This window comes from Citrus sinensis, chromosome 3 (genome assembly GCF_022201045.2).
Source record: "Citrus sinensis cultivar Valencia sweet orange chromosome 3, DVS_A1.0, whole genome shotgun sequence".
In the NCBI taxonomy this organism is placed as follows: domain Eukaryota; kingdom Viridiplantae; phylum Streptophyta; class Magnoliopsida; order Sapindales; family Rutaceae; genus Citrus; species Citrus sinensis.
This window is the reverse complement of record NC_068558.1, coordinates 35,272,783-35,286,270: the sequence shown is the minus strand read 5'-3', so window position 1 is coordinate 35,286,270 and position 13,488 is coordinate 35,272,783.

Below are 13,488 nucleotides of genomic sequence, written 5' to 3'. Positions count from 1 at the left end.
TTTTTCCTATTCGGGGAGGGTACGAGAATAATTTTATACCCAATTTTTTATTCGGGGAGGGGACGGAGAAAATTTTTTACCCAATTTTTTATTCGGGGAGGGGACGGGGATGAGGTGGAATCCCCATCCCCTACCCATTTCTCCATTTTAATTTTTAATTTTATTTTTATTTTTATTTTTAAAATTACTAATAAATAAATAACAAAATTATAAATATTGTTAAAAATAATAAATATCAAAATAGTTGTATGTTGGGAAAGTGGTCACCCTTTGTCGGGAATTAGTTTAAGAGTATTAATTGAAGTTTTCACCAACTGTTTATTGCTTTGATTATACTGGTAGTAGTTCTTGTACTAGATTTACAGGGGATTCTTATAAGAAAGCAACCAAATGGATAACAGGTTTTGATGATTATGTAAACAATGGAGATTGTGCAGTTGTTGCAGATGAATTAGATTCATATTTGGATGAGAAAGTTATACCCCGGAAGGAAGATTTTAATATTTTGAGTTGGTGGAAGACAAATGCTAATAGGTATCCTACATTAGCTTGAATTGCTATAGATATTTTGGCAATTCCAATTACAACAGTTGCTTCTGAATCAGCTTTTAGCACCAGTGGTAGAGTTGTGAGCCCATACCGTAACAAACTTTATAATTTAATGATTTTTTTTTGAAGGGCTGAAAATAATAATTAATATAAAACACATAAACTTCAAAGCCATATAAAACACGTTTCAAAGTAAAAAAAAATAATTAAGATTTATGAAATCTAAAATCTTATCTTTTTCTTTTGAAGGGCTGAAAACTTCATAAGAATATATATTTTTTATTCTTTTAATAGAATTTTTTTTTTTTTTTGAAGGATGACTTTCATTCAAAGAACCAAAAGGCCAACAATACAAATGCCATAAGGTGCAAATACAAGACTACATTCGACTTAAATACTATGAATAGGATAAGAAACTATGATTCCAGTCTAACTTTATATAGCCTCAAATAATAAAACAAAGATATTAAAATCTCCAAACACTAAGGGGCTATTTATTTATTTTTTATTAATGGCTTAATTGACTTAAGTTCAATCAGTTAAATCACTAAATCCATTTGTTTTGTCAACTTAATGAAAATTTTCAGTCATTAAGTTATTAAGCTAATTTTTAACTTTTTGCTTAATATAAAAAGTCTAAATGATATCATTAAAATATATTCTCTCAAATATCCCTATCTAATTAATTAATTTTTATCCGTTCCTAAATAAAATTTAATAGTTAGTATTATTTCTATAACTTATGATAATATAGTGGTAGACTATTATTATTTTTATTTTTTTATTTTCTTCAAATTAGCATTATTTATCTTCATAATTTTTAGGAATATATTTCATGTAAAAATATTATAAACTACAATAAAATTGATTAACATATATTAATACAGGATATAAAGGGTTGTATTCAATTGAAAATAATTTATATTAAGATAATATATTATCTTATTTAAGTTGTTTGAGATGTTTATTATTTGTTTAACATTTATAATTTACAAGGGCATAAATGTAAAAATACTAGTTTTTAAATTTTTTAAGATAAAAAACAAACAACTTAATACTTGTAGCAATTCAGACAAAAAAAAAAGACATCTTGCTCAAATTCAGACATTCAGTTTTATTCAAAATTTAGATTAATTTAGATCTATTCAAATTTCAGACAAAAAAAAAATGCCACCTAAGAACTTCTAATTCCTTATAGGAGAGGAAAGATTTCATCCATTAAATCTCTAACAACCTGAGAAAATTTATGAAACTAGTCATACTCACCTCAACTATTGTAAGTGAAATCCCCTAACAATCAAAAAAGAAAAAATCGAAATATCTAGTTACAAACAATAATATAAAATAATACAATACAACACAATATTAAAAAACAAAAATAAAGGACATAAACATAAAACAGAAGAAATAAACAACCACAGAAGCTCCCTTAACACCAATAAGTCCACCGACAACAACAAGCGCCAAAGCAAAACCACAGTTATTGAAGAGAGAGAAGAGAGGATTTTAGGGTTTGGTTTGAATGTCTTCCAATTTGTTGCATATTTGCAACATGGGTAAAGGCTTTGAGTTCTCAGAAATGAAAAATATATGGTACTTAAAAAGAAAACTTGTAGAAGGAACCACACTTACATTCCATTGACAACGCCTCGAGAGGAGGTGAAATTCCAGAGCAAGTCATCCACAACTTTCGGTAATGGAACTCCGTATATCTATCATTAATATTCAATCAATGGACATTTATCAAACATACTCTCAATTACGTGATCTTTTGCATAAGCTCGTGTTAGACTCAATGTTGTCAAAGAAGAGTACTTCACATTACTTCTTGGTGAATTCAGCTTACACTCTGTTAACTCCAATAAGTCAATTGATTTTCTGAAGAAAACAATTTGGGGCAAATTGTACAATTTCTCGACAACTGATATCTCAATTAATTTAGGTTTTCAGTAAGACATGGGCTTTCAAATGATGGATTAGTTGCACTGCAGTCCTTTTTGTTGACAAAAATATTACACTTAATCAGTAACGTATATTACACTGTTAAACTAGAGTTTGTTTCTCGCTTATAACTAAATCGAGATATGTATGACAATTATCAATTCAAGGATTATTAGATGGAGGGTGTTATTACAAAAAGAAGTGGGGGTGTCACAGCCTTAAATTTATATTTACGTCCCTGTCAGGAATTTGGAAATGAGCTTGGATTATTAAATTATTAGTTTGAAATTTAAATCTATGGGGCGTTGGATTCTTCATTTTACAGGTATTTTGCCAGCTGTTTAACTTGGGAGATTTTAACCTACTGATGCCGTTACTGTGGTTTTAAATGATAGCTGCGATGAAATAAAAGCTCTGACAGTAAATTAATTAATTAGTGGGAAAAATCCTGTCAGAGATTTCAAAAGAATGGGTGAGGTGCTTGTTCTGGAACGACAGAAGTGAAAGAGGATAGACATTAAGGTGAAGCAAGATGAGAACAGAAAAAGGCAAGAAAAAATTGGAAAGGGAAAGACGAAGTTGGTAATGTAAAATGAAATGTCTCTTGCGTTTGTCTTGTGATTTTCGGCCCAATTACTCTTCTAATGATCAATTCAACCTCTAATCTCAACACATTATTCCACTGAAAGAGAAAAAAAGGTCTCTTTTCAAACTATATCAAGAAACAATGTAAAAAGTTTCAGCAAACTTCAGTTAAGCTTAGCTCAACACAAACACAATCGTTGATTATAATTTATGGTATCACAAATTTACGTTGAGGAAATTTTTCTGCCAACTCACAATATCACTCTTTCCAGCAGATTGATACTCCTTAGTGTCCCTGTACGGCAATTCCATCGGCTTTTCCAAAATCATGGGTGGACAAGCATTAAGAGTCATATTTTTCCAGCAACTCAGCATCCTCAATCAAACAAATCAAAAAGTCAACATTAGTTGTAAGCCCCACGAACCAAATCAATTCCACCTACTTAACGGTTAGATCTCTGATGCCTCCAATTCACTTTCAGACTCTTAGGTGTTGTTTAGTTGGGAGAAGAGAATGGAGGAGAGGAAATAATTTAAATTTTATTTTCATTTTCATTGTTTGGGTGGACAAAATATATAATGATTTAATTTCCATTAGAGTTTAATATCTATTATAATGTAGAATTTGAATTGCACACCAAGGAGTGAGGAATTTAAATTTCTCTTATGTTGAAAACTAAAATTTTCAAAATTACCCTTCAATTTTTTAACTTATTTAATGCTATTAACAATTATTATTTATAAATTTATTTTATCAATTTAATATTATAAATGATTTATATTAATTAAATTTAATGAATGATTTATGAAACTTAACAAAATAAATAAACTTATTTATTTATTTAATATGAAAATATAGAAATATAAATTAACCGTCACTGGAACTCCACCAGACCGTCGGCAGATAGTAGTCAAACCATCGTCGGAACTCCGTTGGACTGCCACTAGAACTCCACTGGACCACTACCGGAACTTCGTTGGACCATCGACGAGCAGTCACCAAAAAATCGTTGAAACTCTGTAGGAAAGTCGCTGAAACTCAACCAGACCGCCGTCGACCACAATCGAAACTTTGCCGGATTGCCTTTTTTACGTTATAAAGGTTTGGTATTGATATTGAATTATATTTTATTACTAATATAGATAGTTTAATATTTAAGGCAAAAGATAAATTTGTCCAAGGAAAAAAAATATAATTCCTTTCCCTATCAAATTTTATATCAAACCAAACAATGAAATATAATTTCACTATTCTCCTCTACTCCTTTCTTCTCCATTCCCCTCCATTCCACTCTTTACCTCTCCTCTCCTTTCTTCAAACCAAACATGGCCTTAAGTGAATTCAAATTTCTAAACACTCAACGCCTCTAGAAAGGGACATTTAGATCATATCTTGCTTGATCTCACGTTTACGTTTCATCATCCTTGCACTAACAGTCTTCTTCTATTATGCAATTTCTTAAGTGATCTCATTGAGGAAATTCAGTAAGTGATTTTCAACGGCCTCTCCCGTTATATCTAAGCATCTCAAGCGTAGGGAAGTGAGAGAACTAAAGCTGGAATAACTAGCAACATGGGATGCAAAATCGTATTGTGGAATTGGTAAAATATAGAACTTTAATAAAATCCAACTCTAGGTTTTTTTTTTTTTGGATAAAAACTCTAGGTTTTGAACACTCCTTTCTTTTGCAAAGTTAATCCAATTAACAATATCATCATCAGAGACAACATCGAAATATTTTCTTAATCCTTCTAAATTTAATCCAATTTAGTAAAACCCTTATATTAACAATATCTTATTAGTTTATGGCACCACCCTTTAGTTGGCAACTTAATTTATCTTGTTTAGCACTGATCCAATCCTCTCATGATATGATATTCTCTTGAGCAAATTTTAATCACGCGATTGATGATTAATAAATTAAAGAATAAAAATAGTTAAATTATAATCATACACTAGCACTAAAAATATAAGTAGTACACAATTTTTTAAAGTTTAGAAGAACCTTAATCAGGAGAGGATCCTAACTTGTTTAGCGCACACAAAGCCAACTCAACAATAGCCAAATTTTTACACCGAGTCTTTGCTGGTTTATTAATAATTGTATTGTAATGAGTTGGTTCTTCTATATTTTTTATTATTACACGGTGAAATATTAATGTTAACCGAAGGTAACCATTAACCACAGCAAGGACCGCATTACGCGGTCAGTCACCACCACAACCAAACTCAATGGTTGTTGGTGTTAAACTCGGTGTTGTTGAAATTCTCATTACTACTTTTGCTAAAAGGCATAACTGTCACTTTTCATCTTTTGTTTACCATAAAACTACCATTAAAATTTTGGCCACTATTTGGGGGATGAAAAAGGGAGCACGACCAGAGGCTGCTTCGTGGATAATTCTCCTTATCCTTGCAAAAAGAAGATCAAGCATAAGTGGGCGAGTGGGGGGAAGCGAGGAGAAAACCTGTCCAAGTCAACTATGAGGCTTGGTCAAAGGTCAATCCACGATTTCTCCCAAGATATCTTGTCCAAGTCAACTACATGTAATGCATCCACTAACGATCATGTAGTGCATCCACCAACGATCGTGCGTCAAAATTGGGCCAATGGTTTTGGCTACGTGTAAAAAGCCCCAACTAGGTAAGTAAGTTTTTCTTCTTTCTCTCTTTTTTGGTGGTACTCTCACTCTCTCTCTCTCTATAGAATCAAAATCCTTTAATTTTCTCTAAGATCAATTGGAAAAAGCTTTCTTATTAAAAAACAAAAGACAAACAAAATTAAGCCACGTAAGTTGTGGCAAAAGCTTTTCTCATAAGGTGCAGAAACTGACTTGAGCATTGGAAGGATCACGCGAGAAAAATATCTGGCGCCCCACCTAACCGTTTTTGTGAACGGAGGTGGATTTGTTTAGAAAGTGCTTGTCGTCAAAAGAATATGCTCAAAATAAGGAGGTGTAAGTAGGATCCGTCTCCCATCAAAGAAATTCAAGTGTTGAGACGGTCATCTCATTGCAACACAGTTTAACCAGATTTCAATATCAACAGCCACCAAACTCAACGTTGTCTAAGGGCAAAGAGTTCTCATCAACTTAACAAGTTGTGGACGATGAAACTTTAACGGTAATAACAGAAATTTTATTGCTAGTCAAAGGGTGGAGTTGGGGTGGGCCAATAGAGGCCTTGGCCTTGTAGGCCCTAAAAATTTATTCTACAAACTATTGTGCCAATAAAATAGATTGTTTTTGAATTGGCCCTCATAACTTTAACGTCGTTGCATTTTACTCCAATTTTTCTTGCTGTTTTTATTTTTTGAACAATGGGTGGTAGGTGATCTTGCTATGTCCATATCGACGGCGTGTGGAAGCGTTAGAGACTGTTATTTTTGCTTGATAAACCTGAGAGATTTTTTGTTCAAAAAGTTAAAAGAATTCTAAAATTTCATCATTTACCATAATTAGAATCATTTAGTCTACGCAAATGGATACCATTTGAAAAGATGTTAAAGTAAGGCGCCATTAATATTTAGAAAATATATATAAAAAAGAAACGAGAAAAAAGAAACAAGAAAAAAGAAACAAGAAGTTGATAAGTGATTGCCAAATGAATACGTAGCACCAAAATTTTTAATATATAATTATGATTATATATACAATGCTGTCTAGCCTCAATTCATATCTTGACTCTATTGCTTAATACACATTCCTCACAAATTCCAAGGACTCTATTGTGTCTCCACCCAAAACTCTCTGTTTTGACAGTTCTCTTAATCACCTCTCACTCATATGGCCTAATCTGAAGTGTCACAACATGGTTTTGTTTAGATTCTGGTTTGAAACTCCAACATCTCCTGTAGTTGCTGACCCTTGAAGAACATACAGGTCATTGTCTAAGTTTCCTTTCATTAACACCATAGACCCTTTCAGCACTTTTAAAGTTCCTGACTCAAGTTTGATTACACACCCCATTTACACCCCATTTTGTCAAGCATGCCAAGGGAAATCAAATTTCTTTTCAGATCAGGGACATGTCTAACATCTGCTAACTCTCTTATTGTACCATGAAGCATTTTCAATTTAATGGTGCCTCTGCCAATTACAAATATCCCACCATCATAGGCTTCATAGTTCTTAAAGAAAGTTTTATTAGGGCACATATGGAATGAACAACCAAAATCTAATACCCAATTACCTCTTATTACGCCATCAGAGACTATGAGAACTCTAGCAGAGTCATAACCATCAGATTCTTGTCCTTCCGATGCAACAGCAGCATCACCAGTCTTCTCTTTTATCTCTTTGTTCTTACTCTTCCTCTCTGGACAATCTTTCTTAAAGTGGCATTCCTTATGGCAATGGAAGCACTTCATATTTTTAGGTCTGGACTTGGATCTTTTCTTCTTTCTCTTACCACCTTCTCTTTTTTTGGCCTCCCCCTAGCTGTTAATCCTTCTCCATGACTTGTTTCTTTCTTGGTTGCAGCCTTGGAACTCAATGTCTCTTTGACATCCAGCATTAAGAGAGTCTATCTCCCATACATGGGAGTATCAACCAGGTGCTTGTAAGAACTTGGCAGAGAGCACAACAGAATCATGGCTTTGTCTTCATCATCGATCTTTACATTAATGTCTTCAAGATCCAAAATGATCTTGTTAAAAGCATCAATGTGATAAGAGATTAATGATACTTCTTCGATTCGGAGTGTATAAAGCTTCTTTTTAGTGGCTAACCTCTTAGCCATAGACTTTTTGGTATACAAGTCTTCAAGCTTTTTCCACAATCTAGCTGTAGTTGTCTCTCCTCCCACTTCTCTGAGTACACCATCTCCAAAACTCAAGATAATTGCATTGTGAGCCCTATCAGGCACATTTAAAAGATCCTTCTCTGACCCCTTTCTTGGTTTCTTGGATGATGTGGCTTCAGCAAGGGCTTCATCCAAGCCTTGATGTACCAACAAGGCTTTCATCTTGAGCCTCCACAGATGAAAGTCATTTTCGCCTGTAAATTTTTCTCCCTCAAGCTTAGGAGCAGCCATTTTAGATCAAGAATTTTAGAGAAAGACTCTGATACCAATTTGTTCAACGAAGAACCAGTGCAATAATGGAAATGGCTCACCAAGATCCACTCAACTAAGTTCTTGTATCTAAAATGACAAGATAACCAACCAACGATCCAACGTAATGCTTAAACGATCAAGATAAACAAAACAAATCAATGAATAAACCAAAGAACAGAAAGATAACACAAAGAAAATTTATAGTGGTTCGGCCATGGAAGCCTACATCCACTTGTGAAAAGGTGAACCCATGCTTTACTGAATGAGAGTGTGCAGAGTACAAGTTTACATAGAAGATTACACTTAACACACATTCTAGCATCCCAAAGTACCAAGCTATATATACAAGTAAATATTGATCTGGAAATATCTATCAGTCACCAGCACACATCCCCTATGCTCAGTAACAAAACCCAACTACTTTCTGTGCTTGTAACAACCTTTAACAGAGTTTGAACCAGCCCCCTGACCACGTGTCTTCATCTCATTTGCCTTAAGTGATAAAACGACAACTTTAAGCTGTCGTTTTGTTTAATTGAGTCACGTGCTCAGTCACATGTTTTACTAGCACACACAGCTGATATCAGATGCTTGTCATATAGCTTTCTTCAGGACTTCAACTAACATGTCATAGTATTATTGAGTCTTCAACCGACTTGTCTTACTCGGCTGAGAGCTTCAAATTTGTAGTTCATACTTCAACACCTACTTCAACAAGTAATAATAAAGAAATCTAAATATTGTAATTACTAGGAATATACTCCCTCTTTCAAGTTTGGATCAATTTAAAAAACCTTTATTCTCAAAGTTCAAAACTTGTACGTTCGACCCGACAACTTATTTAGTGCAAACACTATGAAAGGTTTTACTTTCCTATTTAAATATTAAAAAAAAAAAAGGCAACAACCAGCGGCATGCTTTCCTTTTCAATAATTAAATGAGGGCCTCTTACATAAAGATATTTGATGTGACATTAATCAATCAATACTGATATATGATATATGGCCCGAAATTTCATTTAAGGAAACTACCAAAATCTACATTTTATGTTAAAATCAATTCAAATCAGAGCCCCAAAAAAAAAAATTGGTTTACCAGAATTTCCGTCCGTATTTTATTTTTCTTAATCAATTGGTCGAATAATTTTGAAAGTATTTTGCCCGATCCATTTCTTTTATTCCTTCGCATGCTTTATTAAAGCTTCTTTTCCCCTTGGTTCTGAATTCCAAATCGTAATTTATAAATTGAACAATAAGCAACTCAGCCACTGAGCTTTACTGATCAATATCAGTTTTTAAATCAATGATTGAGCGCAGCTAAAGAAAGAAAATTTTTAAATCATTGATCTATAGTGACAAATTATCCAAATTAATTGAAGATCAATTTGGAAAACGCTTTATTGTTATTAGAATTCATTAGAACAAATATTTGCACCATAAGAAAGAACCTTCCCAAATAAATTGAAATGCAACATCAATGATTGAGCACAAATTTTTAATTTCGAGAAATCTTCCCTTTTTATCAGTGGCAACGTACAGCAAGATCAAGCTGAGGCAATTGGGAATCTATTTCAGCTCAATATTGCGTCGAGACATGAGAAATATCTAGGCTTGCCGTCTATGATCAGGAGAAAGAGAAGCAGTTTTTTCAATGACATCAAGCTGAAGGTTTCAAATAAGATCTCAAGCTGGCAGCATAAATTCTTTTCTTGTGGAGGGAAAGAAGTCTTAATCAAAGCGGCTGTTCAATCCATCCCAGCCTACGCAATGAGCGTTTTTAAAATTCCGGTGGGTGTTTGTGATGATATTCAAAAGATGGTGGCAAAGTTTTGGTGGGGCTCCAAGAGGGAAGGGAGGAGTATTCACTGGGCGAAGTGGGAAAAAATGAGCCAAGCCAAGTGTTTGGGAGGGATGGGATTTCGTGACTTCTCAAGCTTTAACCGAGCCCTTCTAGCAAAGCAAGGCTGGAGGATTCAGCAATGTCCAGACTCGCTGGTGGCAAGGGTCCTGCAAGCTAAATATTTCCAGTCAAAAAATTTTTTGGATGCTAAACTCGGCTCAAACCCCTCATATATTTGGAGAAGCCTTCTGTGGGGAAGGAAAATTATTTGTTCGGCCTCTAGGTGGAGAGTTGGCAATGGTCAGAAAATTCATGTTCATAAGGCTAATTGGATCCCGCAGCCTTCAACTTTCCAGCCAGTGGTTAAGCCATCTTTGCCCCCTGATACTATGGTCTCGGAATTAATCATTGAGGCAAACTGTTGGGATGAGAAGAGGATTTATGAGCATTTTGACAAAATGGATGCTGATTTAATTACTAAGATTCCCCTGCCTCGAAGACCAAGGGAGGATGAGCTGATTTGGCATTATGGAAAAAATGGCCAGTTCTCGGTTAGAAGTGGATACCAGACAGCTCTCCAAATAAAATTTCCAGCCATGCCTTCAAGCTCAGTGGCTTCCAAAAATGAGTGGAATATTATTTGGTCCCTTGCTTTGCCTCAAAAGATCAGAATTTTTGCCTGGAGAGCAGCCAAAAACCAACTCCCCTCAGCTGAGAATCTGTGGAGGAAAAAAATAATCCAGGATCCCACTTGCCAAGTCTGTAAAATGGGAACGGAAAATGTCTTTCATGCTCTAGTGGCCTGCAAATCGGCTGAGAAGATGTGGAAGCTAATCCATTTTGATGATGACATTCATACAGCTCACAGTCAAGACATTCTAAGCATGCTGCATGCTATGAAAAGAATGAGAAGCCGAGACGACCTGGAGCTATTGGTAACAATTTTTTGGGTTAAATGGAATGCTAGAAATCAGGTGATTTTCAAAGGGAAAAGGGAAAACCCCCAGATCATGGTAGCTAAAGCTGAAGCTTTGATTGCCGCTTATAAGAGGGTGTATTCTCCAACTGAGGCGTGCAGCGAAACAGAGCAGAGGGTACCTCCCCAGACATGGAATCCCCCTCAAGATGGCTTTGTAAAAGTAAACACTGATGCAGCTATCAGCTTTGAAAAGAACATTGTAGGGCTAGGGGCAGTAATCAGAGATGTTTTGGGGCATGTTACAACAGCTACTATCAAGGTTTCTAAGTTTCATGGAGATGTTTCTTATGCGGAAGCAGAAGCCATGGAATGGGGTATGTTAGTGGCGAGAGATGCCAAAATGAAAGCTGCCATCATGGAATCAGATTCTCAAGGTGTGGTCAATTTAGTTAACAACAAGCAGGGCAGCAGATCCGAGATCTATTGGGTTGTGTCAGAAATTCAGAAACTAGCGGAAAACTTCGAACGTGTTAGCATTAAGTACACGCCTAGATCTTGTAATGTTATTGCCCACTCTTTAGATAAGTTAGCTTTAGAGAAGTGCGAGACTGTTGTGTGGAAGGGTTCATAACCTTCACAAGTGATGTATCTCTTTTCTTCTTTAATTTAATGGAAATCTCTTTTCAAAAAAAAAAAAAAAAGACTATGTCTGGGGTCAAAAATTCAAGTTTAAAAACCAGCATTAAGATGAAAAATAAATCTGAAATATTTGAAAATTAAATAAATTATTCTTCTATTTTCCTAATACTAAATAGTGGAAATGCATTTTCATTATCTTTATTTTTCTGGTATTTTTCTCAATATTCTTTTTCCATTTTTCCTTTAATAACAAGTACTCTAGAAAACATTCACATTTTACTATGTTCACAAAGCAAAATAAATTTCTGATTTAAACATAATTTGAATAAGTTTGACTACTACTCTTACTATCTTTTTACATTGATATATCCCTTGGCTGATTTTCAGGTTGGACTCCCAGTAGTCTAGTGAATGTATCATAGTGTGAAAATATAGAAGAAATCATAAGACAATTTGGAGAACAAGTAAAGGACAAATGTACTGCTTTCAACGAATTAAAACTTTGGGAACTTAATTATTTACCGAGGTTTACAATCATTTGTTAGAAGAATCACACTCTTGAATGGAATGAGTTTATATGACACATTGCCTGAGTATAAGAACTTTTTCTTAGTGAATCTTTTGCACACCAAAGCTACATGAAATGCAAGCTAAGTGACTAAAATATGTTAGATTCTTATTGGATATAGCAGCAAGATTTGATTTACGTGTTTCAATTATAGTTTATTTGATTAAGGTAATTAATTTCAATTATAGCTTATTTGACTAAGGTATTTTTGAGCTGCTTCTGCAAATGAAACCAATTTGGAAATAAAATGTGGTGATCATCAATCTTTTCCATTAAATTCAACATGCTTAATTTGGAGGACTGTGGAGATTGGATATTTTCATTTAATAGCTCATTTTGGTTGATTTAATTTTTCAGTTTTCATTATGCCTGGTGGGACCACTGATCTAGAGTCAGAGTCAACAATAAGATTGGAGGATTGGGCTTTGCATTTAGGTATCTGAACTTGTTCTGTTCCTGCTATTTACTTCTTGTCACCTTTGATGTCCTTCGTGTGCTTGGCCATGTGGAACTTATAATTAACAAGCATTATTTGTTGAAAGACAAGTGAATAAAAAAAAAAAGCATAAATTAAGTTATTATTTATCTTTCTTTTATGATGGTACTTTAGTTTCTCTGGTTTGCAAAATTCTCTTTTTGTGATTTTGGACATCTGCTTTTTAATAAAAGTATGTATTAGTCTCCAATCATTCAAGTTTTGCTTTATCTTTATTAATTTGAGCCATCTCTCAAAGCTTTCCCTCACAAATAAAGCTCTGCCAACATTTCTATCTATTCACTCTCACAGGATACAAAATGTAAATTCCAAAATTATTAAAGCAGAAATGACATTTCTTCTCGAAACATTAATTTGCTCTTTAGAATATATGTAAACGTTTTATATAAGCAATGTATGTGCTTTCTTTGACTTTTAAACTATTTTGTCCAATCCATTTCTTGTATCACTTCGCGTGCTTAAATTGAAGCGTCTTTGGTCTTGATTTTGAATTTCAAAATTTTAATTTTGTTGATTATTACGAGATTGTTCTTCCATAAATTGAAAAATAAGCAACTTAGCCACTTAGCTTTACTATATATCAATTCTATGTATATGCTGTAAAATAAACCCTAAGATAAGATCATGCAGAAATACAATTGAGAAAATTTGAATCTCAGGATTTTTCCATCAATAATATATATAATAATTTCACTTTTCTTGAACATATCCCCAGCTTAGCTATCAATTGATTACGTGTTTACAACTAAAGTAATACTAAGATCCTAACCTTTGAGCCTCAACGGGTGTGGTATCTACTTATTGGATAGTAGATAAGTAACTTTGCTAGATATAAAATTTATCGTCTACAAGATGAATGACACATAACATTAACATTCAAGTTTAAATACTTAGTA